This window comes from Anomaloglossus baeobatrachus, chromosome 4, assembly GCF_048569485.1.
Source record: "Anomaloglossus baeobatrachus isolate aAnoBae1 chromosome 4, aAnoBae1.hap1, whole genome shotgun sequence".
Taxonomy (NCBI): Eukaryota; Metazoa; Chordata; class Amphibia; order Anura; family Aromobatidae; genus Anomaloglossus; species Anomaloglossus baeobatrachus.
Genome location: NC_134356.1, coordinates 533,531,465 through 533,557,265, shown reverse-complemented (window position 1 = coordinate 533,557,265; position 25,801 = coordinate 533,531,465).

Here is a 25,801-nt window from a genome sequence, read left to right as displayed (position 1 = left end):
TGAGATGCTGGAGGATGTCAGGAAGATATTGAAGCAAAGAAAGAACAGGTCAGATATAGTGCAAAAGTAGAGTGCATGAATTGACATACCAGGTAATAGAACACACAGCAGAGCAAAGTGGAGTGGAAATCAGTTCATGGGAAAGTAGAGTGCATGAATTGACATACCAGGTAATAGAACACACAGCAGAGCAAAGTGGAGTGGAAATCAGTTCATGGGAAAGTAGAGTGCATGAATTGACATACCAGGTAATAGAACGCACAGCAGAGCAAAGTGGAGTGGAAATCAGTTCATGGGAAAGTAGAGTGCATGAATTGACATACCAGGTAATACAACACACAGCAGAGCAAAGTGGAGTGGAAATCAGTTCATGGGAAAGTAGAGTGCATATATACCAAGGTGGTATATACCAAGGTTGTGGTCAATACTGGTATAGAGGCTGTTGACGTCTAATGTGGCAAGTAGGCAACTGGTTGGAATGGGACCCAAGGATCGAATATGGGTAAGGAAATGAGTCGTATCCTTTAGATATGACGTGATAGTAGGAATCAGAGGAGACAGGATTCTGTCAAGGGTAATAGCCAACGGGGATAGAACGGAGTCAGTAGACGCCACAATTGGGCGGCCTGGTGGTCGCGTAAGGTTCTTATGTATTTTCGGCAAAACATAAAATACGGGTGTGATGGGATTGGTTTTCTGTAAGAATTCAGCCAATTTTTCATCAATGGTGCCGGTATGTAGATGGTGGTTGATAGTAGTGGTGATAATCTGCCGTATTTGAGGTGTTGGGTCCCTATTGACAGGTGTGTAGGTTGCAGTATCGTTAAGTTGATTGTGAATCTCTGAGAAATAGTAGGTTTTATCAAGAATCACAATTGCCCCACCTTTATCCGCAGGTTTGATGACTATGTGTGGGTTGTTTTTAAGGCTAGTGATCGCCCGCGACTCATCAGGGGTACAGTTACGTCTGAGGTGAAACTTGCCTCTATGTATGTCATTCAAGATATGGTTGATGTCGGTCGTGACCAGGGAGATGTATGTTTCGACCGGGTGGTAGTGTTTAGGAGGACAGAAGTTACTAGGAATGCGTAGACCTAGATTACTGAGTTTAAACATGTCAGTGGAACCAGAGCTATCAGATTCAACCTGACTGGGTTGTGGGACATTAAAATGAACTTTAAGACGGAGATTCCTAAAGAATCTTCTAGTCTCTTGGTCTAACTTGAAGGAATCCAAGGACGGGGTTGGACAGAATGATAGTCCCTTCTGGAGTACGGACGACTCGCTAGGGGAGAGGGTGTAGGAGGAAATATTGTAGACAAAGTTGGTCCTACCTGTGATCGAGTCGTGATGGTATATGGTACGTAGTCTCTTGCTCCGCCGCGTTTTCCTCGTGGGGGTTGTCGTGGTCCTAAAAAATGAGAGGAACGGGAAGGGTTCTGTTCGCTGTCGGAGCTGTTGGACGATGCATAGTGTCCTGAATATGGGGATCGTCGTGGTTGACTGAAGCCTGAAGAACGCCATGTGTATACTTGGGTTTTCTGGTAATCTTCCTGGTCGCGCTGGAACTTAGTACGTTTACGAGTTTGTAGCGTTTTTCTGAATTCAGAGATTGTAGACTCGGTCTTGGCTTTCAGATTATTGTATTCGGAGGATGACAAGGTGTTCTGAAACTGCTGTTCAATGGTTATAATATTGGCACTGATGTCCTCGATCTCTTTATCAAGATATTCAATGGTCAGTAATATGAGGTCCATGGAGCATTTATTTAAAATGCTCTCGTACTTCTCGCAGTATGATGTGTTTTCTGAGAACAGAGTTGGGCGAAGAGGAATCCGTAGTCCACGTGGAATCCTTTTGGCCTTGTGATACTCTGCAAGAGTAATGTAATGTAACTCGAGTGCAGTATGTCGGCGTAATTCCTTCTCGTAATCCTTGCTTCTTACTTCGTCAGTTGGAATGGTTACTTTAGAAAGAATGGCGGATGTAGCTTCATCATTATATGAAAGTGTTGAGAATGACATGTCAGGATCAAAACAAGTAGGAGCACAAGCCAAAATAAGTAATGCTGAGAAGAGATAAGCTGCGCTCTACTACTGAACGAACTGGTGCTCGGGAGAAAAAAGTTGTCCAATAATTCAGAAAACCCCGGCACACAGATTGAGAAAAAGAGAATATCCAGTCAAAGGTTGCTTTTAATATGCTGGTGTTTAATTCATGAAAAATTCCATAACAGTCAGTGTGTGGCAATACAGGGCAATGCAAGGTCCAACGTTTCAGCTCATATGAGAGCCTTCACCAGGGACATGAAATACTAGAACAGTATTGTACAAAAATACAAAGAGAAAATAATTACAATAACATCATAATATGAATACATAGCATATCAACATAACGCCTGTAAGATAATTAGAAAGGGAGGGAGAGGGGGAGGATCAGTTTACAGTGCATGGGTGAAGGGGTGTATGATAAATGTACATCCGGGGTGGGATTAATATGATAGAAAGGGGGGAGGTGAGAAAGTGAGGACGTGGAGGTCCAAGAAGCAAGGAAGGAGAGATGGAGAGGAGGGAAGTAAGGAAGAGGTTAATGAGAGAAGATGAAAAAGGGAGGAAAAAAGGAGAAGAGTAGATGGCAAAGGAGAAAAAGAGAAAAAAAAGAGAGAAAAAGAGAGACATACCCGTATTGTGTAAGGAAACGTCCTGCACACACAGTATAAATAGAGACACTGTAAGGAAAAAGAAGAAAAGGGAGAGAGAACATTTTTTTTTTATACAATCTATGTAATGTGATGCGGTCCTAGAATAAGGGATGAGAGGTAAAAAAATTATGTAGACTTACATGTAGGTTATAGGAGAAGCACAAGGCTACTAATAGAATCCAAGGTTCAGGATGGAGTCAGGGTAAAGAAATGTCCGGACTACAGAGCATGGGGGAGGGAAGAGGGGAATAGGGATTAGAGTGTACCGGAAGAAAAAACGCTACAAACTCGCAAACGTACTAAGTTCCAGCGCGACCAGGAAGATTACCAGAAAAACCAAGTATACACATGGCGTTCCTCAGGCTTCAGTCAACCACGACGATCCCCATATTCAGGACACTATGCATCGTCCAACAGCTCCGACAGCGAACAGAACCCTTCCCGTTCCTCTCATTTTTTAGGACGACAACCCCCACGAGGAAAACGCAGCGGAGCAAGAGACTACGTACCACGTACCATCACGACTCGATCACAGGTAGGACCAACTTGGTCTACAATATTTCCTCCTACAACCTCTCCCCTAGCGAGTCGTCCGTACTCCAGAAGGGACTATCATTCTGTCCAACCCCGTCCTTTGATTCCTTCAAGTTAGACCAAGAGACTAGAAGATTCTTTAGGAATCTCCGTCTTAAAGTTCATTTTAATGTCCCACAACCCAGTCAGGTTGAATCTGATAGTTCTGGTTCCACTGACATGTTTAAACTCAGTAATCTAGGTCTACGCATTCCTAGTAACTTCTGTCCTCCTAAACACTACCACCCGGTCGAAACATACATCTCTCTGGTCACGACCGACATCAACCATATCTTGAATGACATACATAGAGGCAAGTTTCACCTCAGACGTAACTGTACCCCTGATGAGTCGTGGGCGATCACTAGCCTTAAAAACAACCCGCACATAGTCATCAAACCTGCGGATAAAGGTGGGGCAATTGTGATTCTTGATAAAACCTACTATTTCTCAGAGATTCACAATCACCTTAACGATACTGCAACCTACACACCTGTCAATAGGGACCCAACACCTCAAATACGGCAGATTATCACCACTACTATCAACCACCATCTACATACCGGCACCATTGATGAAAAATTGGCTGAATTCTTACAGAAAACCAATCCCATCACACCCGTATTTTATGTTTTGCCGAAAATACATAAGAACCTTACGCGACCACCAGGCCGCCCAATTGTGGCGTCTACTGACTCCGTTCTATCCCCGTTGGCTATTACCCTTGTCAGAATCCTGTCTCCTCTGATTCCTACTATCACGTCATATCTAAAGGATACGACTCATTTCCTTACCCATATTCGATCCTTGGGTCCCATTCCAACCGGTTGCCTACTTGCCACATTAGACGTCAACAGCCTCTAAACCAGTATTGACCACCACCTTGGTATAGAGGCTGTCAATAGGTTGCTATAATGTTCAAGGAACCAATCTGACCATCAGCACACCTTCTGTTAGGACCTTTTACACATAGTCCTTGAACAAAATTTTTTTCTCTTTGGTGATCAATTTTTTGTTCAGCGAAGAGGGACTGCTATGGGGTCCAACATGGCACCCCTGTATGCCAATATTTTTATGTCATGGTTTGAGGAACATTACATCTATCATTCCCCCCTTTTTCAGACACACGTCCTAACGTGGAAGAGGTACATTGATGACGTGTTTGTCATATGGCAAGGCGGGACCGATACTCTTGACAATTTTTTATCCTTTCTCAACTCGTGTATACCCAATGTGACTTTTACCCTCCATCAGGACCCTATTTCTATTCATTTTCTGGATACCACCGTGACATTGGATAACGAGGGTAACATGTCCACTGACCTTTATACAAAAAAGACCGATAAAAACAGTCTCTTACACTATACCAGTTGTCACCCCAAGCATGTCAAGAACTCTTTACCAATCTCACAACACCATAGGATCACCCGCATTGTGACTGATCCCCATACCCAGTTGGTCCGTCATGACGAAATGAGTCGCAAATTCCAAGACAGAGGCTATCCCTCACATATTTCCAAACATATCCCATCACGGAATACACGCACAACTAACAAGGCCCCCAGGATTCCGTTTGTCTCCACATACCATCCCTTCAACACACCTATTCGGGATATTATACGAAAACACTGGCCCCTTTTGTCTCAGTCATATCCCTCTATTCCTGCTTTCAATTGCCCTCCGCTTTTCTGTCATAAAAGACCACAGAACCTTAGGGACCATCTAGTGAGAGCTGATGTTGGGTCTACTACATCCTCTTCCATTCAACTCACCCTCACGTCACCATGTAAGGGCACTTTCCCTTGTCTGAGTTGTACCCAGTGCTCTAACATCACGAAAGGTGACACCTTCTCTCATCCACATACTGGTCAACGTTTTTCTATTAAAGGTTTTTTTACCTGCGAGTCTTCCTTTGTGATTTATCTTATAAAGTGTCCTTGCGGTCTCGGATATGTTGGGGAGACCACCTAGCATATCCAAGACCGCATCAGTAAACACAAATCCACAATTCGGTGCAAACAGACACTCTTGCCTATACCATCTCATTTCATTTCTCACAATCATTCAATAGCCCAACTACGTTTCCAGGTCATTGAACATGTTCCCCCTATCAGAAGAGGAGGCGACAGGATCAATAGGCTTAAGACCAGAGAGGCCTATTGGATCCATACACTAAAAACTTTGGAACCCCTAGGTCTTAACAGGGAATATGAGGTCACTTGTTAAGTCATTTAGCTTTCGCCCTATTTGTGTCGTTTTTGATTACTACTGTTATTAACCATAATTACTTTTCCATATAACCTGTTATTGTAACAATTTTTTTCTCTAAGATTGTCTACTGAAGCCTTTCTGTACATGTGATACTCCTCTGGCACCATCTAGGTTTATCCATGGCTTAAAATACCATTTATCCTGTTATTACTCATTGAATGTAATCTAACTAATCCTTAGTTAATATCTTAAGGTTGTTGCCCTTATATAGTGCTGTTTGACGTTATGTTATTATGTTCTAATCTTTTTCCTTTTTTTCCCTCTTCTAGATATCCTAGAACACCTCTCACCAGTCCTATAGCGTGCACAGTATTGTTTCTCCTATAACACGCTCCACCGCTACCTGATATACTGAGTCTTGGATCTCACGATACCTTATAGGAACGCACAGCACGCCTGCATCCTCTTGTCACGTCACATTGCACAGCGCATGCGTACATTGCGTGTCAGTCGCCTGCGTTCCAAAGCCAGGAAGGCAGAGCGACTTCATCGCAATGCGCATGCGCACACACGTCGCCTTTTCCCAGCAGAGTCTGACCCGGATATCGCTAAGACGCCATAACACACGCTACCAGTATATAATCCCTGCCTCTCCGCTCTGTCTCTGGGCTCCCTCATTCTGACTACATGCTGCAATAGGTAAGGTCATCAGCTTCTCTGCTGGTTCCTCCCTACTTTCCTGTTTGAAATGCTAAATCTGACTACCCTTTTCTTACTTCTAAGGCATTCCAGATTACTCTTTGGTCCTTGCACCATTTCTGATTAGGTAGGTCCTTTATTCCCACAGATTGTACTTGCACATATTGCTCTTTGTTGATAATTCTGTCACGTTACCCACTGTTCATTTTTCAGCCTCGGTATACTCATGGGGCAATTTCCCCTATTACCTGGCCACGGAGTACAATCCTCAGGCTCCCCTCTCTTGATGTGACTCATCTTCATAATCTATTGGTATGTTGATTCTACCTCTGCCCACATCGGATTCATACCTATTCTGACCTTACTATATATATTTTACCTTCTCATAGCATCATCTCACACTGAGATCAGCCCTTATTGTATCCTCCATATGAGAGCCCCCACATGTCACATAATACGGCCGTAATACTGGTACGTATTCACACTACTACAATAAATAAATCCTTGCCGTTTTTTCTTCCGGTACACTCTAATCCCTATTCCCCTCTTCCCTCCCCCATGCTCTGTAGTCCGGACATTTCTCTACCCTGACTCCATCCTGAACCTCGGATTCTATTAGTAGCCTTGTGCTTCTCCTATAACCTACATGTAAGTCTACATATTTTTTTTCCTCTCATCCCTTATTCTAGGACCGCATTACATTACATAGATTGTATAAAAAAAAAATTTTCTCTCTCCTTTTTCTTCTTTTTCCTTACAGTGTCTCTATTTATACTGTGTGTGCAGGACTTTTCCTTACACAATACGGGTATGTCTCTCTTTTTCTCTCTTTTTTTTCTCTTTTTCTCCTTTGCCATCTACTCTTCTCCTTTTTTCCTCCCTTTTTCTTCTCTCATTAACCTCTTCCTTACTTCCCTCCTTTCAATCTCTCCTTCTTCCTTGCTTCTTGGACCTCCACGTCCTCACTTTCTCACCTCCCCCCTTTCTATCATATTAATCCCACCCCGGATGTACATTTATCATACACCCCTTCACCCATGCACTGTAAACTGATCCTCCCCCTTCCCCTCCCTTTCTAATTATCTTACAGGCGTTATGTTGATATGCTATGTATTCATATCATGATGTTATTGTAATTATTTTCTCTTTGTATTTTTGTACAAAACTGTTCTAGTATTTCATGTCCCTGGTGAAGCCTCTCATATGAGCCGAAACGTTGGACCTTGCATTGCCCTGTATTGCCACACACTGACTGTTATGGAATTTTTCACGAATTAAACACCAGCATATTAAAAGCAACCTTTGACTGGATATTCTCTTTTTCTCAATCTGTGTGCTGGGGTTTTCTGAATTATTGGACAACTTTTTTCTCCCGAGCACCAGTTCGTTCAGTAGTAGAGCGCAGCTTATCTCTTCTCAGCTCTACCTTGAGAATCTGGCCTCAATGTTAAATCTGGACCAGAGTCCTCTAAACCTGCGTAATATATGTCAGATAGGTCCTGTGGACATATTGGCACCACGCACTGTTTGCCACTGAATCCCCATTAGCTTCATCACTAACGTAAACCAATAACCCACTAGTTTGTGCATTTCACACTTTTCAGCAGATGGAATGTAAAGGGTGCTTTAGATCGTGCGATAGATCGTCGGGGTCACAGTTTATGTGACGCACATCCAGCATCGTTTGCGACGTCGGGCTGTGTGACACCTCCGAGCAACGCAGTATCGCTCACAAATCGTGAGTCGTGTACTCGTCGCTCAGTTTCATAATCTCGTTTAATTAAAATGGCGCCGGTTGCTCATCGTTCCCGGGGTATCACATGCCGCTCCGTGTGACACCCTGGGAACGATGAACTGCAGCTTACCTCCATCCTGCGGCACCCGCCGGCAATGTGGAAGTAAAGAGGTGGGTGGGATGTTTACGTCCCGCTCATCTCCGCCCCTCCGCATCTATTGGCCGGCGGCTGTGTGACGTCACTGTGACGCCGAACGTCCCTCCCCATTCAGGAAGTGGACGTTCGCCGCCCACAGCGAGGTCGCTCAGCAGGTAAGTACAAGTGACAGGTGACAGGAGCGGCGGTGTCTTCTGCTGCTCCTGTCACCTGCATGCAGCTGAGCTGGAAGCGACGCTGGAGGTCCGTGGATTACGCCGGACATGGAGGGCTTTTTGGGGCTGATTAAATTGGTGATGAGGGAATTTGTTTCTGTTTTTTATTTCTAATAAATGATTTTTTCGGGAGTGTGTTTATTTACTGTAATTTACAGATTAATCATGGAAAGTTTCTCGGGGAGACGCCTGACATGATTAATCTAGGACTTTTTGTCAGCTATGGGCTGCCAATAACTCCTTATTACCCCGATTTGCCAACGCACCAGGGCAAATCGGGAAGAGCCGGGTACAGTCCCAGAACTGTTGCATATAATGTATGCGGCAATTCTGGGCGGCTGCTGACTGATATTGTTAGGCTGGGGGGCTCCCCATAACGTGGGGCTCCCCATCCTGAGAATACCAGCCTTCAGCCGTATGGCTTTATCTGGCTGGTATTAAAATGGGGGGGGACCGCACGCCGGTTTTTTAAATTATTTAATTATTTCACTGCACAGTATAGACACGCCCACCGGCTGCTGTGATTGGGTGCAGTGAGACACCTGTCACTCAGCGTGAGGGCGTGTCTCACTGCAACCAATCATAGGCGCCTGTGGGCAGGGAAAGTAGGGAATACGAAATTGTTTAATGAGCGGCCGGCCTTTTCAAAATAATAAAAGCCGCCGCAGCAGTGTGAACGTCGTGCAGCGCCGCACCGGGGATCGGGGATCGGTGAGTATGAGAGAGGAGGGGAAAATGACCGACAGACTGTGAGAGAGGGACAGAGATAGTGACGGACCGACAGAGAGAGAATAGAGACCGAGAGGGAGAGACCGACTGACAGAGAATAGTGATTGACAGATATTGTGACACATCACTCGTTTCCAGTGTTTGACTAGCTAGGTCGTTCTGCAGGTCCGGATCGCTGTTGCGTCGTTGGCCAGGTTTGCCTGTTTGACAGCTCACCAGAGACTCACCAGAGACTTTGTAGCGATCCCGGCCAGGTTGGGATCGCTGGTGGGATCGCTGAAAGTCTCAGTGTGTAAAGGGGCCTTTAATTCTAGAAGAATCAGTGAAGATCTAGTGAGTGATGGTTAGGGATGGATAGTCTGTAGGGTGTGAGGTCGCACACAGTGGGTGGCTTCTGGCAGCAACGGAAAGAAAGGAGACTGGGGACTAGATAGTGCGATTCTTGAGAGTTGAATGAGACATGGAGTACGAACAGCATTGAAACTGGAGACTGATCCTCGAACGGAATGGCCCCAGACAATAGGAGCCGGAGGATTGGACTGTAGTGTTCAGGCCCATTAGCCATCAAGTTAACGGGTTTATTCTAACTGCCGTGTGACTGAAGTCAGATTATGAGGGCAGATTTCCCTCGAGTGTCTGAGTGCACAAGGCTCTACTATGCCCATGCTGACAGAACCTCTGGCCCTCACCCCTGTATGGAGACTAGATGTGGAGGTGTTGCAAGGGAAAGTGACCATCACAAGTTCTATTGTAACGCTGAGCTGGGTTGCACTGGAACTCAGAGGACAAGTAAGATCTGAAGCAACTCAATATGAACCAAGATTGTGTCTGAATAAGCCTTGTAGAACTGTAAAGTGCTGGAAGATGTGTGCCCACTATCTGAATTGTAAAGTTGTTGCAGAGGATGAACCATTGAGTAAAGAGTTGTTGTTTGAAACAAACTTTGGATCTTCTTGTAAGTACATGGGTTCACAGCCAACACAACACAAGTCCACACACCCAGCCAGGACCCTCTATTCCATGTAATTTGTTGGGGCGTCCGGAGTCAATCCCTCGCCCACAACTACTGCCCCACGCCACCAGACAGGAGTACAACCTTTTACCTTGTATAACAACAGGGAAGGCCTTTAAAAGGAGTGTGCTAGTAGTTTTAACCCTGCAAAACTGTTGACAGGGCTAGATAGTTGTAATGATTTAGCAAAGGCATGAATGCAAAAATTGAGTTTTGATCTAGTAGCTGCAACTCTAAAGGTGGTCCCTAAAGACTTGCATATAAACTAGATAGCTGTTCGTCTAAGAACTATTTTGAACTCACAAATATACAAGAACACTTCACTTGGTCAGGCGTTCCACTATTCTCTTTAAGAGCATTGCTAGACTACACCCCAAACAAAAGGATGGACCACTGGAAATTCAACAGTCCATATCCTTCTTTCCCTAGAGAATATTTGTCAGGGAAGAATCAGGAGCCTTGCATATGCATTAGACTATCAACCAATCCTGCCAATATCACTGGGTTTGTCTGACATTACTCTAATGTATATGTGAGCTGGGTCAGAAACAGAAAAAGGCCCCTGTGCAAGAATGGTATTTTTGCCCCATGCAGTTCAAAAAGATTCATAATGCACCCGTTTATGTGCTCCTTTGTAGGTTCAAGTGGGCACCACTACCTCTTGAACAACTGTGGGGCTCAACAGGTTGCACCAAAGGAATATTCTCTCCTGTATGTGAGCTTTAAAGCTGAGGTCCTCTTTGCACTTGCATTATAGATTCCACATTTTCTCCTCTCTAAAGGGATGGCTCTATCAGCCACGCAAGAGCCCAGTAGAGCTGTCAATATCAGCAGCAGCTGCTTAGTGCTGGTCAACATGTATAACTACTGCCAACAAAGTTGTAGGGCTGGCTTTCCTAGTGTGCTGGTGCTCCATAGCATCCTAGCGCCATATCCCTGCTCCCTCCTCTTTCCTGCAAAGCCATCCTCGTGCTGCGCGGTCCTCTTCTTACCTGCATGACTGTCTATGTATCGAGTGGTCCACTGTGTCCCTTCATTGCCGTCCACGTGTAGTGCGGTCCCCGGCTCATCCCCCCTAAAGGATTCCCATGTGTGTATCAGTTCTCAGCTTCCGCCTAGACCCCAAGCCCTGCACATGCTGTGCGGGGTTTTCTGGTCTCCAGCCTAGGGTGCGCGTCCATGCTTCCAGTCCCGTTAAGAGGAAATACACCGTGTGCAGAATTATTAGGCAAGTTGTATTTTAGAGGATTTTTTTATTATTGATCAACAACTATGTTCTCAATTAACCCAAAAGGCGCATATATATCAAAACTTAATAGTTTTGGAAGTTGTAGTGTTTGGTTTTTTTTAGATTTGGCTATCTTAGGATGATATCTGTTTGTGCAGATAACTATTACTGTGCAGAATTATTAGGCAACTTAATAAAAACCAAATATATTCCCATCTCACTTGTTTATTTTCATCAGGTAAACCAATATAACTGCACAAAATTTAGAAATAAACATTTCTGATATGTAAAAACAAAACCCAAAAAAATTTGTGACTAATATAGCCACCTTTCTTTCTGATGACACTCAACAGCCTACCATCCATAGATTCTGTCAGTTGCTTGACCTGTTTATGATCAACATTGCGTGCAGCAGCCACCACAGCATCCAGACACTGTTCCGAGAGGTGTACTGTTTTCCCTCCCTGCAGATCTTACATTTTATGAGGGACCACATGTTCTCCATGGGGTTCGGATCAGGTGAACAAGGGGGCCATGTCATTATTTTTTCATCTTTTAGACCTTTACTGGCCAGCCATGCTGTGGAGTAGTTGGATGCATGTGATAGAGCATTGTCCTGCATGAAAATCATGTTTTTCTTGAACAATACCGACTTCTTCCTGTACCACTGCTTGAAGAAGTTGTCTTCCAGAAACTGGCAGTAGGTCTGGGAGTTGAGCTTCACTCCATCCTCAACCCGAAAAGGTCCCCCAAGTTCATCTTTGATGATACCAGCCCATACCAGTACCCCACCTCCACCTTGCTGGTGTCTGAGTCGGAGTGGAGCTCTCTGCCCTTTACTGATCCAGCCTCTGGCCTATTAATCTGGCCCATCAAGAGTCACTCTCATTTCATCAGTCCATAAAACTTTTGAAAAATCAGTCTTCAGATACTTCTTGGCCCAATCTTGACGTTTTATCTTATATTTCTTGTTCAAAGGTGGTCATTTTTCAGCCTTCCTTACCTTGGCCATGTCCCTGAGTATGGCACACATTGTGCTTTTTGATACTCCAGTAACGTTGCAGCTCTGAAATATGGCCAAATTGGTGGCAAATGGTATCTTGGCAGCTTCACTCTTGATTTTCCTCAATTCATGGGCAGTTATTTTGCGCCTTTTTTGCTCAACACGCTTCTTGCGACCCTGTTGGCTATTTGCCAATGCTTGATTGAAACGCTTGATTGTTCGGTGATCACGCTTTTCAGAGCCCGTCAAATCTCTCTTCTGACCCATTTTGCTAAAGGAAAGGAAGTTGCCTAATAATTAAGCACGCCTTATATAGGGTGTTGATGTCATTACACCACACCCCTCCTCATTACAGAGATGCGCATCACCTGATTTACTTAATTGGTAGCTGGCTCTCAAGCCTATACAGCTTGGAGTAGGACATGTATAAAAAGTATCATGTGCTCAAAATATTCATTTGCCTAATAATTCTGCACACAGTGTATGTTCACCTTGCTAAGGTGTTCTCAGCCTATCACTGGGAGGCACCAGGTACTTAAGGCTTCCTCCCCCCTGATGTAAAGGGCCAGAGTAATGCATTAGGATTCAGTTCCTAGCACTGTGTTGGTTCTTTCTGTCTGCTCTGGTCTCCAAGCCTCCATCACCAGTCTTGCATGCAATCAGTTCTGCTCTGCTGTGTTTTTTCTGTCTGTTTCCCTGGACCTGTCTTGTCTGTTCTCTGGTACCACCATTTGTCCTGCACCTGTGTTCCTACCTGCCTGCACCTGTAGTCCTGTTTGCCTCAGCCGTCCCGGCTGCTTCTGTGTCAGATGTCCTGTGCCTGATGGCCTGGACCCTGACAACTGGAGTTCTGTGCCAAATGATCTTGATTCTGATGACTAGAGCTCCGTGCCTTATGATCTGGACCCTGATGACTGAAGTTCCTCTAGAGGTCCTCTCCCGGCTACACCTTTATTCAATGTCCTGTGCCTGATGTTCCAGGCCTGGTGAGCCATGCCTGATGTCCAATGCCGTAAGTTCCTTACCTGCCTCTGCCTGTTCAGCTGTTCCTCATTTAAACTGTGTCTCATGTTCTACCCTGTTTGTCCATCATGTCTATGACTGTTTCCACCTGTCCTACTATCTCCCTGCTCCGTTCCGCTGCCACAGTCCCGGTTACTGCCCAGTGAGTGACATCTAGCGTTTTGCCTCATGCAAGAACTTAGTCAAGCCCCTCCCATGAAAGGGTAAGCCTGGGTTCCCCCTGTGGTCCAGTGTGTTCACTCCCGCTTACTACTTTCACCAGCAGTGAGCATTACAAAGTAAAATTCAACAGAGAGGAAAAACAACACTTATGCTGAATAAAAACAATCCAGAGTCCAGGCTGGTTTCACATCAGCATTTTGTTTAACTGCGGCATGAGTTAATTTTTTTGCCGCAAAGCCTGATCCTTTAAAAATATGTTGTCATTTCAATGCATAAGCAATTGAATCGTGGCAATATGCGGTCACATGCGGTTACGTGAGGCACACACTGGATCCATTGCTTTGCGGTATTTTACCTTTTTCAAAAATGCTACTTGCAGCGTTCTTGTCCTCGGGAAAAATACTGCATGTCAATGGATCTGTTAGATTGCGCCAGTTGCTGCAATGTATTTCAATGGGCGCCAGATCCTGTTCTACCGGCATTCGCCGTATATTGATAGACAGGATCCTGTTGCCTGTACTGAGCATGCCCAGAAAGCAGCCTGGCATGGTCAGTACAGAATCTCTCTCTCTCAGACAGAAGACCAGGATCGTGGAGGGGTGAGAGGGAGTAATAAAGATGGAGTCCCTAAGTGTGTCTGTGTATTTATTTCTAATAAAGTATTTTTTCTCTGTGTGATGCCTTTTCTTTAACCCTTTATTGGAGATTCTTAATGGCCGGGTCAAATTTGGCCTGACATTAAGAATCTTGGGCTTTATACCAGCTGGTAAAACAAAGCTGGTATTAACCCCTTATTACCCAGCGTGGCACCCGGCACCAGGGCCGCTGAAAAAGTTGGATACAGTGCCAAAAGCTTCTATGAAAGCGCCATTTTCTTTGGCATCTGCGGACTGCAATTCGCAGCTGGGGAGCGCAGAAAGCTTGGGCTACCCTGCGCTGCGGATTCCAAACCCCAGCCGCCTAGTTGTAACTAGCTGGACACAAATATTGAGCGAAGCCCACGTCGTTTTTATTATTATTATTTCATGAAATTCATGAAATAGTTAAAAAAAGGGCTTCCCTATATATTTGGTTCCCAGCCGGGTACAAATAGGCAGCTGGGGGTTGGGGCAGCCCGTACCTGCCTGCTGTACCTGGCTAGCATACAAAAATATGGCGAAGCCCATGTCATTTTTTTTTTCGTTTTTGGGCAAAAAAAATTCAAAAAAGGGCTTGCCTGGATTTTTTATTGCCAGTGAAGGTACCAACCCACAGTGGGGGTTAACAGCCATTAGCTGCTTGGGTTACCCTTAGCAATAGAAAATGGAGTGGAAGCATTTTTTTTTTACCCCTAAGGGGTTAGGGTTATGTGTTTGGGGTTATTGTTTTTTTTTTTTTTATTTTGTAATGAATTTAAAAAAAACAAAAACCGACATGGGCTTTGCCCATCGAGCACCCGAGCATTTTACTGCTCACTCATCCCTACTCCTGACCACAGAGCCAGCAGAACAAGTAATCAGATCAGCTGACTCTAGTGTCCACCTGTATCCATCGCAGCGTGTGCGGGCTATGAGGTCAGCTGAGTTCGGCCGACACTCGTGTCCGCTGATCTGAACTCAGCTGAACTCTGACCACACAGCCCGCACATGCTGCGGTGGATGCAGTGGGACACAGAACAAGTAATCGGCCGGCACTGGAGTCCGCTGATCTGAACTCAGTTGAACTCCAGCCTGCACACTCTGCAATGGATGCAGGGGGACAGAGAACAAGTAATCGGCCGACCCCGGAGTCAGCTGATCTGATTACTTCTTCTGCTGGCTATGAGGTCAAGACTTCAGCTGAGTTAAGATCATCTGACTCCAGTGGCAGCCCATTACTTGTTCTATGTCCCCCTGCATCCATCGCAGCGTGTGCAGGCTGTGAGGTCAGCTGAGTTCGGCCGGCACTGGAGTCAGCTGATCTGAACTCAGTTGAACTCCAGCCTGCACACTCTGCGATGGATGCAGCGGGACACAGAACAAGTAATCGTCCGGCACTGGAGTCAGCTGATCTGATTACTTGTTCTGCTGGCTATGAGGTCAGGACTTCAGCTGAGTTCAGATCAGCTGACTCCAGTGTCGACCAAACTCAGATGACTTCCACAACCCACACACGCTGCGCTGGATGCAGGGGAACAAAGAACAAGTAATCGTCCATCACTGTAGTCAGCTGATCTAACCTCAGCTGAACTCCTGACCACACAGCCCGCACACGGTCACATGTGATCGGCAGCAGGCAGTGACTGCTGTTAACCTACATCCACCGCAGCATGTGCGGGCTGTGAGATCAGGAGTTCAGCTGACTCCCGATCAGCTGACTCCAGTGCCAGACGATAAAATTCTGTTTCCCGCTGCATCCATCGCAGCGTGTGCGGGCTGTGAGATCAGCTGACTCCCGATCAGCTGACTTCAGTGCCAGCCGATAAATTCTGTGTCCCACTGCATCCAACGCTGCTAAAAATAGGGAAAAACAAAGGCGCAAATAGGGTTTTACCCGGTAAACACCGTTTGAGAAGTAAAGGTAGAAAACACTCACCTGATGAGGTTGTGTCAGTCACAACCCCTAGTAAAGCATGTGAGTGTCAGCGTAGTTCCAGGCTGGTTCAAAGCAGCGGCCCCGTGATAATCGTGGTAGAGGATTTTTTAATATATGTATGAACATATATGAGAAAACGGGTTTGTGCCACGCTAAAAACCACTGTTTCCAAGATATTTACTTCAGATCTCTTTTTTATTACAGTTCCGACGCGTTTCTGAGACATACACCGTCTCCTTCTTCAGGGAAAAGAGAAAATATATAAATAATTATATTTTCTCTTTTCCCTGAAGAAGGAGACGGTGTATGTCTCAGAAACGCGTCGGAACTGTAATAAAAAAGAGATCTGAAGTAAATATCTTGGAAACAGTGGTTTTTAGCGCGGCACAAACCCGTTTTCTCATATATGTTCATACATATATTAAAAAATCCTCTACTGCATCCAACGCAGCAGCCATAAAAAGTGGAAGTAGAAGGATCCGGTAAAATAACAATTGCAGTTGCATGCCTTGCACTTTGAATGCACAGGATCCGGTCAAATGCAGTTTGCAGTATTTTACCTACAGACAAAAATCACTGATGTGAAACCAGCCTTACATGCTGTCCCTTTCCTTGTGATCCTCCTTGAGATGGTTCTACTCCTTCAGTGGAGTCCAGCTGTGTTTAATTAAACTGATAGAACTTGATTTGGAAATGCACACACCTGTCTATATAAGAGCTCACAGCTCACAGTGCATGTCAGACCAAATGAGAATCATGAGGTCAAATGAACTGCCCAAGGAGATCAGAGACAAAATTGTGGCAAGGCACAGATCTGGCCAAGGTTACAAAAGAATTTCTGCAGTGCTCAACGTTCCTAAAAGCACTGTGGCCTCCATAATCCTTAAATGGATGAAGTTTGGGATCACCAGAACTATTCCTAGACCAGGCCATCCAGCCAAACTGAGCAATCATGGGAGAAGAGCCTTGGTGAGAGAAGTAAAGAAGAACTTCAAAATCACTGCAGATGAGCTCCAGAGAAACAGTAGGGAGATGGGAGAAAGTGCTACAAAGCCAACTATCACTGCAGCCCTCCACCAGTTGGGCCTTTATGGCAGATTGGCCAACTGAAGGTTCTCCTCAGTGCAAGACATATGAAAGCCCGCATAGAGTTTGCAAAAGAGACAAAAATAGAACTTTTTTGGTGATAATCCTAAATGGTAAGTGTGGATAAAACCAGGCACTGTTTATCACTTGTCAATACAATCCCAGCAGTGAAATGTGGTGGCAGCATCATGCTATGGGGGTGTTTTTAAGCTGCAGGCACAGGATGACTGGTTGCAATTGAAAGAAATATGAATGTGGCCAAGTACAGAGATATCCTGGAAGAAAACCTCTTCCAGGGTGCTTTGGACCTCAAATTTGGCCGAAGGTTCACCTTCCAACAAGACAATGACCCTAAGCACACAGCTAAAATAACAAAGGAGTAGCTTCAGAACAACTCTGAGACCATCTTCTTGACTGGCCCACCCAGAGCTCCGACCTAAACTGAATTGAGCATCTCTGGACAAACCTGAAAATGGCTGTCCACCAACGTTCACCATCTAACCTGACGCAACAGGAGAGGATCTGCAAGGAAGAATGGCAGAGGATCCCCAAATCCAGGTGTGAAAAACGTGTTACATCATTCCCAAGAAGACTCATGGCTGCACTAACTCAAAAGGCTGCTTCTACTCAATACTGAGCAAAGAGTCTGAATGCTTTTGACCATGTGATATTTCAGTTTTTCTTGTTTAATAAATTTGCAAAAATGTCTACATTTGTTTTTTTCTGTCAAGATGGGGTGCAGAGTGTACATTAATGAGAAAAAAATTAACTTTTTTGAATTTACCAAATGGCTGCAATGAAACAGAGTGAGAAAGTTAAAGGGGTCTGAATACTTTCCGTACCCACTGTATACACAGCCAGCATCCTCTATATTATATATACACAGCCAGCATCCTCTATATTTTAATATATATAGCTAGTAGCCTGTATCTTCTGTATTCTAAATATATTATGTATATATGTATATGGCTGAGTATTCTGTTTGGGGCTCGTTATTTTGATAACCTGAAAAACGGTGCATACAGCTTTTTTCGGGCTGTCAAAATGAAGACTAGTGGTTAATGTTTGATTGGTGAGGACTGTTTGCAGAATTGGAGATTTTCCAAGAGTGGTGGTGGGACTCTGGAAGGTTCGAGGCAGAACTGGGGCGGATGCGCAGTCTCAAGGGGGCCTGAAAATTTTAGCAGTATGGGGCCCTGAAATTCCTGGTGGCAGCCCTGCCAATGTCATATAGAGCAGATGTTATAGCGTTTACCTACTGCCAGCTGCTGGATGGATCTGCTGGCTTCTTTGCTTACCATGCTCCTGACATCTTTCATCCTGGTCAGGTGTCTTCAGAGGAGTAATGGGGGTCTTCATCCATGTAGTGATCCATGATGATATTGGATATGTAATCTCCTGGTCTCTCCTCATGGTTTTATAAAGTGTCAGGTACATGTTTTTCTTACTTGGATGACATTTCTGAGCTGGTATCTGAAAAAAAAAATCCGGCCTCCTCCACCCCTTAACAGCCGGCCATCACACACCTCATTTTTCATCACCCATGACAGATCTGTCATAAGAATAAGGAAATTCAATTACCAGTAAATGTAAAATTATCATAGGCATGTGCTTAGATGTTATGATTAGTGATGAGCGAGTACTAAAAAGCTCGGGTGCTCGAGGCTCGGGCCGAGCATCCCAAGATACTCGTGTACTCGGCCCGAGCACCGAGCCCAATGTTATCCTATGGGAGACCCGAGTATTTTTGTGAAATGACCACCGGCAGCATGTAGAAACCCTAAAAATGGCACAAAAGTCTCAGAAGAGTGCTCAAATGACATGGCAACAGCATGGGGAAGACCCCTTGAAGCATTTATCACTCAAAAGTCACAGCTGTGAACAATTTTGTCCGCGTTTTACGCCATTTTTACAAACTCACCAGAAAACCTTCCAAAATGACACCAAAATGAATTTTCATGGCGGAAATGTTAAGGGCACATACCCAATAGTGAGATAGAGCTAATGTATGTTACTTTTTGAGATCAATACATGAAAAATTTTACGTAAAACATTGTGTGGCACTCCGATGTCCCTGAGAAGAGACGTACATAAAGGCCTCTGAGTCTAATGTGCCCATTTTGAGGAACTGAGTCTTTGTAGTATTTTCCTTTGCCAGGGCAGTCCAAAATTGTGAGGTTCACCAATGACCCTGCATACAGACGTGCATGAGGGCCTGTAAACCTGAAGTGCCTATTGGAAGGAAGTGGGTCTATTGTACTATAGCCCTTTGGCAGGGCAGCCAAAAATTGGGAGGCTCCACGTTGTCCCTGGATAGAGACGTGCATGAGGGCCTGTAAACCTGAAGTGCCCATTGGAAGGAAGTGGGTCTATTGTAGTATAGCCCTTAGGCAGGGCAGCCAAAAATTGGGAGGCTCCACGTTGTCCCTGGATAGAGACGTGCATGAGGGCCTGTAAACCTGAAGTGCCCATTGGAAGGAAGTGGGTCTATTGTAGTATAGCCCTTAGGCAGGGCAGCCAAAAATTGGGAGGCTCCACGTTGTCCCTGGATAGAGACGTGCATGAGGGCCTGTAAACCTGAAGTGCCCATTGGAAGGAAGTGGGTCTATTGTAGTATAGCCCTTAGGCAGGGCAGCCAAAAATTGGGAGGCTCCACGTTGTCCCTGGATAGAGACGTGCATGAGGGCCTGTAAACCTGAAGTGCCCATTGGAAGGAAGTGGGTCTATTGTAGTATAGCCCTTAGGCAGGGCAGCCAAAAATTGGGAGGCTACACGTTGTCCCTGGATAGAGACGTGCATGAGGGCCTGTAAACCTGAAGTGCCCATTGGAAGGAAGTGGGTCTATTGTAGTATAGCCCTTAGGCAGGGCAGCTAAAAATTGGGAGGCTCCACGTTGTCCCTGGATAGAGACGTGCATGAGGGCCTGTAAACCTGAAGTGCCCATTGGAAGTAAGTGGGTCTATTGTAGTATAGCCCTTAGGCAGGGCAGCCAAAAATTGGGAGGCTCCACGTTGTCCCTGGATAGAGACCTGTTAGGTTCTTAGTGCCTCCGTGCTTGCATTTAAAAACCGCACGTGTGTGCCTGTTGGTGGCAGCTTTCCGCTGCACTTGTGTGCGTTTTGCAAAAACTTGGATATAACGCACAAGTCTAGTGAATACACATCAGCACAGCATTGCAAAATGCGCAAGGGCGTTGTCAACGAACAAGGAAGTGGACGTGATGGTGGTGCAGGCAGAGACCGAGGTCGTGTGCTAGCTCTAATTTCGCCACAACAAAGGGCCACATCTACTCGCTTGCACGTCCTGTCCCAAATTCTTGGGGACCGCAGCAGTACACCGCTCTTGAACCAAGACCAGTGTCAACAGGTTGTTAGTTGGATAGCGGATAATGCTTCCAGTCAGATTGGCACCACCACAAACACTCTGTCTTCCACACGGTCAAGTGTCAGTAGCCGTGATACTGCACCGCACATTTCAGAACCTGATCCTCCTTCCTACCACCAGGCCGAGTACACGTCCACGGACATTACTGATCCCACACTTGGACACTCGGAAGAGCTGTTCGTTCACGTTTCCATTCACACATTCTGGCCTCTCGCCAGCTCCTGTTGAAGTGGGCCATGACGAGATTGTATGTACAGATGCCCAAATATTTGAGCAGCCACGTTCTCACGAAGTTGGCAACGTGTCTCAACAAGGGGTGGACGATGATGAGACACAATTGTCAGGAAGTCAGGAGGAGGAGCAGGGTGCGGAAGAGGAAGACGACGTGGTGGATGATCCAGTAACTGACCCAACCTGGCAGGAGGATATGCAGAGCGAGGATAGCAGTGCACAGGGGGAGGGAGGCGTAGCATCCCAACAGGCAGTAAGAAGCAGAGTGGTGGCCCCAGGCAGACGTCAGGCAACTGTTCCCCGGAACAACACGACACAAGGTGCCTGTACAAATGTTAGCTCTTCCCGAGTCTGGCAGTTTTTTAAGTTGGCTCCAGATGATTCTAAAAAGGCCATTTGCAACACCTGCCATGCCAGCATCAGCAGGGGTACCAAAACTAGCAGCCTGACCACCACCAGCATGATCAGGCACATGTCAGCCAAGCACCCGACTTTATGGGAAGTACAACAGAGTCGAGGAGCAGTGCTTGCTGATGTCACTGCTACGTCTTCGCTGGTTGTGCATGCGAGCCAATCCCCTGTCCATGCTGCCTGCGAACAAGCCTCCTCCGGCCCTGCACCTGCAGTTACCCACGCAGAAATAACACCATCATCAAGCACGTCCTTGTCCCAGCGCAGCGTTCAGTTATCCATTCAGCAAACCTTTGAACGCAGGTGCAAATACACTGCCAACGCCCCACATGCCACACTTCTAAATGCTAACTTTTCGCGACTGCTTGCGCTGGAAATGTTGCCTTTTAGGCTGGTTGAGACAGAAGCATTCCGCGACCTGATGGTGGCAGCTGTCCCACGTTACTCGGTCCCCAGCCGCCACTATTTCTCCCGGTGTGCCGTCCCCGCATTGCATAACCACGTGTCACAAAACATCACACGTGCCCTGAACAACGCTGTTTCAGCCAAAGTCCACCTAACCACAGACACGTGGACAAGTGCATGTGGGCAAGGCCGCTACATCTCGTTGACGTCACACTGGGTTAATATTGTGGAAGCTGGGACCCAGTCTGAGCGAGGGACGGAACACGTCCTTCACACACCAAGTTTTGCAGGCCCTACCTCAGTCAGGGTTTCACCCACACTCTACAGCTCCGGAATGTCATGCTCCTCAGCCTCCTCCTCCTCCTGCGCATCCTCATCCACTTTACCCTCCACACCAGTCCCAAGCTGGAAGTGTCACGGGCGGAGGAGGGGACGGTGCGCTCTCCCACTGCTCGGGTCCGGCTGCCGCTGCTCTACGGCTGCTGCTGCTCGTTGGCTCGAGCGAGGGCCGGATCCCGGGGACTCGAGCGGCGCTACTCGCCCGTAAGTGCAAAGGGGTGGTTTGGGTTTTGGGGATATTGTCCGTGACGCCACCCACGGTTGTGGTGATTGTGTGGACACCACCGCTGCTCTGGACGGGGATCCCGGGAGCCTGTGACAGGGAGCAGCTTTGTTGTTATTTCTCCCCTCCGTGGGTAGGGGGGTTGGTTGTCCCGGGGCCCGGTGATGGGGTAGAGAAGGATGACAGGCGGGTTGCGGGGCCTGATGAGGTGCAGGATCGCAGGGGCAGCGCTGTGCCGCACGGCACGGAGGTACTCACTCAGCCCAATGATGATGACACAGTTCACGGTAAAACAAGTGGCTGGATGGACGGGTCCCTCGGACGGCTGCGGTTGTTCCTCCCTGCAGGTTAGTGATGACTGTCTCTCCCTGCACCTAAGTTAAGTGTTGGTAGTGATGGTTTCCCACCGGTAACCCGCTCCCCGACCTGGATATGGGCCGGAGGAGCCCCTTTTGCCCACAGGCGCTGGCCCTGGGAGACGGTTGCCCTTGGCGGTGGCGGTGTCTCCCCTTCACGGTTGGACGGTTGCCTTCTATCGGGACTTGGCTGTTTGGAAACCCTGAGGTCCCCTTCACTAACGGATTTGGCAAATTCACGGCGACACCAAGCCTTGCCGGGATCCGAAAGTCCTCTGCCAATGGTGCTGGCTTCTCTTTGTATACCGGTCCGGTACGGCCGGGTCACCACCCGTCCACGGTCCTTACGGCAGACTCCAATCGGTATCCACTGCAGACGGTCACCACATCCTGCCAACCTTGCTGTCCTGTCCGGGCCACACACCCGGACCAACTTCAGGCTCTTTGCTGTCACTTTTCTCCTCTCTACTACTTTCCTCCTTCCACTTCCTTAGCTTAACTCTCACTGCCTGTGTTTTCCCTCCTCCTTGGTGGGTGGAGACCAACCGCCTGGCTCCACACCCTGGTGTGGACAACAACCCCTGGGGAAGGCAACAAGGATTTTGTGTTTTGACTATGATATGCCTGCAGGGAGTGTGGGGTGTTTAAGTGTTGTGCTCTGTGGCCCCTGGCTTGTCCAGGGCGACACAGAAGCACTGCAGCACTGCCTCGGCGAAGCGGCAACAGGCAGTGCTGAAGCTAATCTGCATAGGTGACAAACCCCACAATGCAGAAGAGGTGTGGACAGCTCTGAAACAGCAGGCAGATCACTGGCTCACAACTCTGAACCTAAAGCCAGGAAAGGTCGTGTGTGACAATGGCCGTAACCTGGTGGCGGCTTTGAGGCGAGGCCAGCTGACACATGTTCCATGCGTGGCCCATGTGCTCAACCTCGTGGTTCAGCGGTTTCTGAAGTCATACCCAGAGCTGTCTGATCTGCTGGTAAAAGTTCGCCGCCTGTCTGCACATTTTCGAAAGTCACCTACTGCTTCAGCCGGCCTTGCCGGCTTTCAGCGCCGTTTGCATCTTCCGGCTCACAGACTGGTGTGTGATGTCCCCACGCGTTGGAATTCAACTCTGCACATGTTGGTCAGGATATGTGAGCAGAAGAGGGCAGTTGTTGAGTACCTGCATCACCTAAGCCGTCGGGAAATGGGTCAAACTCCACACATAACACCTGAGGAGTGGAGATGGATGTCCGACCTATGTACCATCCGCCAAAACTTTGAGGACTCCACCAAGATGGTGAGCGGCGATGACGACATTATTAGCGTCACCATACCGCTTCTCTGCCTTCTAAAATGGTCTCTGCTCAAAAAACAACCATGATGCATTGCAGGCGGAGCGCGATGAGTTTGAGCAAGAAACAGTAGTGGGTGTGGGTGATAACACACAGCCCAGCCTCGTCTCATCACAACGTGCAGTGGAGGACTATGACGAGGAGGAGGATGTAGACATGGAGCAACTCTCTGGCCAAATTGAGGATATGACATGCAGTCATATCCTCGGTTCAGCGTGGCTGGCCAGAGGACAGGGTAGATGATGAGGAGGAGGAGGAGGAGGACAGCATGTTCAGTCATCGTGTTGGTCAGGATACTGAAGTGATGGCTGTTAAGAGTCTGGCACACATGGCTGACTTTATGGTAAGCTGCCTGTCTCGTGACCCTCGCGTTAAGAACATCTTGGCCGACAATCATTACTGGTTGGTAACACTGTTAGACCCACGCTAAAAGGAGAACTTTATGTCTCTTATTCCCGAGGCGGAGAGGTCAGGCAAAATGCAGCAGTTCCAGAAGGCCATAGTCACGGAAGTAGGCAAAGCATTCCCCTCACAAAACGCTAGCGGCATAGCTCAGGAATCAGTGGACAACCAAGGCGTACAGCCGAGAGGGGCACAAGTCCAATCCGCCAGAGGTAGGGGAACAGTCTTTAAGATGTGGGACAGTTTTCTCAGCTCCTCACATACCACAGCCCCTGAGGTGAGGGGTAGTGCCACAAGAAATCCTAAGTTTGCCCAGATGCTCAAGGAGTACCTTGCAGATCAAACAACTGTACTCCGACATTCCTCTGTGCCTTACAATTAATGGGTATCCAAGCTGGACAGACACATGGCATGAATTGGCTCTCTACGCCTTGGAAGTCCTGGCCTGCCCTGCCGCTAGCGTTTTGTCAGAGCGTGTTTTTAGTGCTGCAGGTGGAATCATTACAGATAAACGCACCCGCCTGTCAACTGTAAATGCTGACAGGCTGACTCTGATCAAGATGAACAAGGGTTGGATTGGGCCAGACTTCACCACACCACCAGCAAATGACAGCGGAATTTAAAGTTTGTAACGGGAATTTGCCATGTACCTCCACTCAACCATGGTAACACACTTCTGGACTTTGGCTAATCGCTGGACTGCTCCTCCTTCTCCTCATGCGCCATCATGATGACCGTTACAATAGTTAGGCCGTTGTTTCAGGTATACACCCAGTGGTAAATTTTTTCGCCCATTCTTTCAGAATGGGCATTACAACGACAGGAGACCCGCTCCTTTGCAATGGTAACAATGTTTTGAGGCCCTCATGCACATCTCTATCCAGGGACAATGTGGAGCCTCCAAATTTTTGGCTGCCCTGCCTAAGGGCTATACTACAATAGACCCACTGCCTTACAATGGGCACTTCAGGTTTACAGGCCATCATGCACGTCTCTATCCAGGGACAATATGGAGCCTGACGCTGCCACCGACAGGCACACACGTGCGGTTTTTAAATGCAAGCACGGACGCACTAAGAACCTAACAGCTTTTTAGGAGCGACAATTACTGAGAAGTCTGACACTATCAGCCACTGCTGACTGACGTGTATTATACACTAGACTTGTGCGTTATATAATAGTTTGTGAAAAACGCACACAAGTGCACCTGTACGCTGCCACCGACAGGCACACACATGCGGTTTTTAAATGCAAGCACGGACGCAATAAGAACCTAACAGCTTTTTAGGAGCGACAATTACTAAGAAGTCTGACACTATCAGCCACTGCACCCAGTTCAGACATAGAATGGAGTTCCAAACGTTATTCCTTAATGTTAGTAGTTTTTCGTTTGTGAACCCTCCCCATACACACCTATTGCCAATCCACATTATACGCATATATAGCCTGGGTCTCAGCGTCCCATACACGGTAAGTTTTTTAACTGCATGAGAGGACACACACAAGCTAGGGACCCCAACGTAGAGAAATACTTTGGCGTAGTGTTGGGGCTCTTCTGCATTGATCAATTCAGTAGCTAAATTTCTCTTTATTCATATATTCATGGCAGTAATGCAGGTTCCAT